Here is a 7,062-nt window from a genome sequence, read left to right as displayed (position 1 = left end):
GGAAAAATCAGTGGGAGAGTTTAAGATTGGTAGATTATCCAAGCAAAGGAATCCAATATTACACAAATAAAAGTGTTAAGAGAGTAAACAGGTGCATTACAGACCTGTATTAGGCTAATTGAATTAGTTTAAGGAGAGAACATGTTTTGACTAAAAGTAATAACTAAAGTTTGATGACTTTTTATTGGCTGAAACTGGACTGAAATGTTTTGAGTTGTCATTTCTGTCTAAAGACTAAGACTTAATTTAAAATAGTTGCCAAAATGAACACAACACTGACTACTGGAAAACTATAAATACAGGAAACACTTTACACTGAGAGGTCCAGACCCAGGTACACAGAGGAAACAGAATACTGGATTTGAATTTGAGGCCAGATTTATTCTCTCTGACTTCTGGACAGCAGTGTAAACAGAGTTTATTCTTAAGGAAGCTTCCTGCACATGTCCTCTGTGTCTCCAGTGACTATACTGGGAGATGATTCAGTCCATGCAGGATAAAAACATGATTTTCCTTGGTCCTTGTCCTCCCTCCCATTTTTCATTTGGATGTGGCTGCATTATTACAGGCCAATCCAATTTTCATTTACTAGCATGGCTCCTTCCTAGATGAGAGCTGAGGGGGATAAGTGAGTAAAACCACTTTGTTTCATTATATAATGTTGGAGCGGAGCCCGCTGCAGCAGCAAATATAATAATATTAATGGGATAATTTAATGCAATTTTCTTTATTTGATGCACTCTGACTCGGACGGCTAATCTGAAGGCATTGTTTAAAATAGATTGAAAAATGAAAGAAGTCCAAACAGCTAATCCTCCTCTGAGGTCAGACCGGCTGGTACTAACAGGTACATTTACTCCACTAGTGGAATACATGAGTACAAATACATGAATTTTACTATTTTATATATTTCTTCCACTATATAAACTTTTACTTTTTAAAGAACTTAACGTCTGCTCCACAGGTTAACTCAAAAAGGTCACCATTTGGCTGAGAGTGTTAAAAAAGGCAATAAGGGCAAGAGCAATATCCAGAAATTGCAGAAGCTGTTGTGTTGATAAAACAGCAGTATAATGGAGTGCTGCAGAGATTGTCGGGCCCATGGATCTTTTTGTCCAGAAGAAAAAAAAAAGTTTTCTTGCTGCAGACCCTGACAAATGTCAAATCCTTATAATCTTAATAGTTTTAACTGTGAAAAATAAATCGTAATGCAAAAATGATCATTGCAGCTAAATCATGACACAGTTGAGTATAGATAATAATATGTTTTTTAACACAGATGACAGAATAATGGCATAAATGGCCTTTTACTTGGTCTGTTCTGCTTCTTATAACTTTGCTGCTATTAGTGATTTAGTGATAACTAACAGCTGCGAAAAATATGTCAGGTCCTAATGCATTTCTTTTGAGCTGAACCGTATTCTTTTGTTGTGTGTTGCTCTTTCCGCCATTAATAAACTCTGAAACGGTGTTTGTTTAGTTTTTAGACATCTGCGACAGATAGCACGAACCATCAAATCACGCATTTCAATGGTATTTTGCTTTTACATATTAAGGACAAAGAGTAAAAACAATCAAGCTGTAGGTCTACAGATCGATGTTAAAAATGCATTGAAGTCCTCAATCTGTCATTTTTGAGGTTCCCCAGGGAATCGTCCTAGGGCCATTTATCTTCAATAATCTATGCTATTTATTAATGATTTAAATCTGGTTGACATTGTCAGACCAGCTTTGATTTAAACAGACTTCAGGGTAAAAAAGTGAAAACCTCACTGAAGCTGGAGAAGGGGAAAAAACTGTGACTGTTATTTTATTCTGTGTTTCTTAGACAATTTGTTTTAGAGAATAATCCTCCTTCAGCCCAGCATGTTTCTTTTCTCAGATGTGATCATTTCTGTGTCTAATGGCTTGTTTTCAGCAGAGTTAAGCCCTCAGAACAAGAACACGCTGAACAATAATGAAAATAATAAATAAAAAACCCTTTAATCTGCCTCTTAATGTACCCACAGTTGTCTAATCCAAATCTTATTTGTCCTCCAGCCTGCGGTCTATTTTCCTGCGGGATGAGATGGTGTTTAATCGACTTTGGGAGAATTAGTCATTCCTTATTACCGTCGTGGTTTTTACAGGACTTTCCTGGAAAATCCCATTCAACACACATTTTAATTTCATTTCTGCGGCTCAATCATGTTGAGGGCAATGTAAATAATCCAATAACATTAATCATCATTTCTTTTCCTTTTTTTCCTCCGAAAATAGACCAGCGGCAGGCGGATTGGGCGGGCGGAGATGCTGTCGTTCACTCAGCTTTATTGGTTTTTAGAAGCGCTGATGATTTAAAAAATGCCATCATGATCCCAATTACTCAGCAGTAGGGGGATGTTTCATCAAAGCTCTGGTTTTATCCAGTTTCTGCATCGCAAAGGTTAAAAATTAGGTTTCAAAAGAGGTTAAATGTTTTTAGAATTCAGAATCAGGAACAAGATTGAAGATTGTTTTATTTTCGCTCTTTCTTCATCTGCTTCTTACCGAATTGAGATTACGAATAAATCATCATTCCTACATCAAAATACAGACTTGACTTTGAAATGTGTTACCTGACGGTCAACAGTAAGAGTTGGTAATTGAAAATGTTGAAAATGACATATGACACATTTTTAGACTTTATTGTGTGTATTTGTCTTTGTATGGCTTCATATTATTTCAGAATCAGAATCAGAAGTATGTGCCAAGTATGTGGGCACATACAAGGACTCTGACTCTGGGTTTTCTTTGCTCTCAAAGTAAAGACACACATACTAAGCAGACTTAAAAACAGGACACGGACAGGCTAGACAAAGGTAACTCAGACACTTAGACACTGAAAACTAAATCTTAAACTACTATATACAAACCTATGGATAGAAAAATATTTATATACATTATTTAAAGAAAACACTGATAGACAATAGTGCAATGGTGCAATAGAGAGTGCAAAGGTGCACAGATGAATATGGTGTGTGTATAATATTGTGAATCAGGTTATGTACAAGAGGTAGATGGTTGTAGTATTTACAGAGAAAGTGGATTGACCTTCGATGTAGTGATGATATATACATGATAAGAAGGTGAATTAAGCAATGACAATAAACATTAAATAACATATTTCTCAATTTATCTTCAATTTATTTCACATTTTAATTGTCTTAGTTTATGTCTGATTTTCTACACCACACGTTTGAGGGCATTTTACATAACTCTTTTTAATTTCACTTAATTTTAATATTTTTCAACTAATTGTGATATTGCTTTTATTCTGTTTCCTGTTTCTGTTCTTTATTGTTCTCCTTTTCTTTTCTTTTATAATTGACTCCATGTCCTTGTTAATCAGGGTCACCCTTCAATGATCTCTCAACTATTGTTTAGAATTTTTATTTTTGGCCTTTGTCTTTATAGATAATATAATCTGTATTTTGATTTTAAACAATTTGTCACCTTTTTTACTTTTCCTGGCATAAATGAGCTTCCATACATTTTAGCTTTGTACATTTAAAATACATTCTTATTAATGACGGTGTTTTTTCTTTGGGACATTAAATGTGTTTTCATCCAAGCTGAGTCGTGACACACATGAACATTTCCCTCAGAAAACATCCGTGACAGTCTGCACAGCGAGTCCTGTGTGCAGCTGCTGCAGATTGCAGATGATAATCAGAGCTGGTAAGATGCTGAGATGATAAGACATAAATAAGATGCAGCCTAATAAGGCTCAGAAAATAAGGCAGCTCAGTCCAGATGTCCCCGCTGTGTCTTGTAATCTTCACTGAAGCTGCGTCTTACAAGATGAAAGTGGAATCTTCTATCAATTATTATCCTAACATGCTGAATTATATCCACAGAAATCCTTCAAATTATTCCCTAATAATCCTCCTGATGGGATCACATGACCCAGATAGAACAGATACATCATCAGTCACATGACTTTCATGCTCGGCTCTTCTTACGCCCACCAGTCATGCTTTATGGAGCGATATTTCCAGCCTATAAATCACATTTATCTTCTTTGAAACTCACAGGAAGAAACCTTTAACTTTGTCAGAGGCTAATTAACAAGAAATGTGCCCTAATTTCTCAGTCCTTCAGAGTAAAACAAGAACTTTTCTTGAAGTGTCCGTGTGGATTTTGTTTCTGCATTCGTTTTTGTCTATATTTAGCCGCTTTTAAACTGTCCTAATTCATGCTTGATGTCAATTTCTTACAACAAATCCTCAGTGATGAAAGTAGTGAAAGTTTGACAGAAAAACTTACAAGATATAAAACTATAAACATCTACAAAAATGTAAATTAATTTTTTATTTTACATTCAGAATATGTGTTTGTCTTTATTAACATCCTACAAACATGCAGATCGGCAGTTTCTCTTGTTAATACCTGACGCACCAGTCAAGTTTGGTTGCACTCCATTATCACTGACTAAACTTCACTTCACTATGTTCTCCTCTCGAATAATTATATATATATATATCATATAGAGCAAGAAAATAGAGTCACAATGTGTGTAAAATAAAAAAGGCTCACTGTATGCATCTTCTGTTGCAAAAAACAGTGACTGATTTAAAACGACCGCACACTGTACGTTATAAGCGTTCTTAGTCTCCAGGTCTGAAAAGCAAAGCCAATGCAGAAGTGCCTTTAACCTGCATTCCTTCTAATGGCCACAAGGGGGCGACTCCAATGGTTTCAAAAAGTAGTTTGATTGTATGTAAGTATATAAGAAAAGAGGCCCGCTTCATAAATGTTTCATAACTTATAATTTCTCTCTACATTGATGAACTTGAATCTGAGATGTTTTTGTTTTATTTCAGAACAGCTCACACAAAACCTGTTTCGTCGCACACTGAAGCCTAACGCTTCCCAGACAACAACACCACACTTCCTTGGCCTGGCTGAGCCGGATCCACTGGTCGTACGATCGATCTACAAGGACGACCCGGTTTGGCCCAGGCTCGGTGCTAAACCAAAGCTTCTGATATGTTCCACTCCCGCTCCCTCGGAACCCTGGACTGTCATCGGGGGGAAACAAAGCAAGGTAGGAACACCTCCCATACTCCTCCATCTGGGTCTATTCCTCCATCTGGGACCATTTGGCTAGGAAACAAGTTTGAGGTGCTGGGAAAGTTGGAGCAACACCTGTCCACCAACAACCAGGAGCCTTCTGTCGGTCCAGCTCAACAACTGTCAAGGCCGCTTTCGGGTTCATGTGGAGCCTCAGCCTGTTGGTCTGTAGCTGCAGGTCGCCCTGAACTGCTATGCTACCCATCATCAAGGACAACAATGTCATTACTGAACTGGTTTGGTAATAACCTGTTGCTTCCTGGGTGCTACTGTCTGTGACATTAACAGCAAAGACATTGAAGTCCAAACAGATAAACCTGAAATCACCAAAGTCATTGTCCAAGTAGGTACAAACGACATCCATAAGCAGCAGGCCAAGTTATTGCAGGCTGACTCCGTTGACCACACTGAAGTGATCTGAGACTTGTGTCCTACTTCTTCTCAAAATGAAAAAGCTTAAACTGAATGATCTTTGTAAATAAAGTATTTCATTAGCACTATTTTCTCCCATGACACAGCTGAATTTGTAGAAGCTCTTCTCAAGGAATTAAAATTTTGGGACAAATGTCTATTTTTATATGTTTGATCTTTCCATATGAACCTTCGTCTGATTCACCGTCTTTGTGTCTTTGTGTGTCGATTAACAACTTAGTTGGATTAGTGTCTCAAACTGACATAATTGTCTCTAAATGTCATTTGTATGTAAATCTGCGGCACGATTAGGATCCACTCAGCTCCGCTTTTGTTTTGCTGACCATCAGTGTGATGAAAATAAAAAGGCAGCAGAAAGATTACGGAACCATTAACGTCCCCGCGACCCATTAACTGATAAAAAGCTATTAGAGGCTTATAGATTAAATCACATATATGGAGCAGAGTGATGATGAAGGCTCAGCAAGGAGAGGAAGAGGAGGAGTGTGGAGGTGCAAACCACAGAGATGGAGATGTGAGGGAAAAAGAAGGATGAAATGTTAAACTCACAGGTTTGATCCCCTCAGACAGGACTGAGAAAGATTAGCGCCAATAAATAAGGAGATATTTCACTTTAGACCAGAGCAAGGGAGGCCGTGGAGGAAATACTCAGAGTGATTTCTGATTGGACAGAGAAGAGATGTAATGCAGAAGTGACTGTTGCAGCCTGTTTAACCCAAACTTCCAAAGGTCATATGGTCCTTCCTTCTCATACGACCACAGACATTGCGTAATAAGCGTTCTTAGCCTCCAGGTCTAAAAAGCAAAGCCAATGCAGAAGTGCCTTCAACCTGCATTCTTTCTAATGGCCAGCAGGGGGAGACTTCAATGGTTTCAAAAAGTTGCTTGATTGTATTTAAGTATAAGAAAATGGGCTTGCTTCTTACTTGATTTATTTCCTAAGGAAATATTTTCATATTAAGTTTGCGGTCTCAATTGCTAGTTTTAAGTAAAGTAAATGATGGATCCATTTACAGCAAAATAGATGATAAAGCAGGGTATGCTTTAGGGTGTGGTTACCTTGTGATTGACAGATCACTAAAAATGTCTTGTTAAGTATTCGTCTGTACTTAAAGCTCCTGTGAGGAGTTTTTAGCTGGTTATGAAACGGACTGAAATTAATACTGATGCCTACACATGGGCTACAAAAGCAAACAAGACCATTGGCAACAAGACTGATTCTTTATAGTTATTTTAAATGTCTGTAACTGCTGGGGGGTAGGTGTCAGACGAGGCTATTAACTTTGCACTGCCAAATCAGCCTTTTTTGGCTGACCACCGGAGTCAGCCCTACACATGGGTCTGTATGTGACTGATTGACTGACTGAGTGAGTGAGTTTCACAGCCGTAGAGAGAGTGTTGCGACATCGCAATGGCTGATCATGGAGCATATTGGACCTCCACCGACCAACTCTCTCTGTCTATATGGCTCCCGATACTTTGTTCGGAGAGTAGGCAGGGCTGCTCCTCTGCTGCTCGTACGATGTCCTCACCTAC

The sequence above is a fragment of the Semicossyphus pulcher genome, unplaced genomic scaffold (genome assembly GCF_022749685.1).
Source record: "Semicossyphus pulcher isolate SPU_LCO1_2020_fin unplaced genomic scaffold, fSemPul1.0.p SCAF_12, whole genome shotgun sequence".
In the NCBI taxonomy this organism is placed as follows: Eukaryota; Metazoa; Chordata; class Actinopteri; order Labriformes; family Labridae; genus Semicossyphus; species Semicossyphus pulcher.
Note: the sequence above shows the minus strand (reverse complement) of the source record.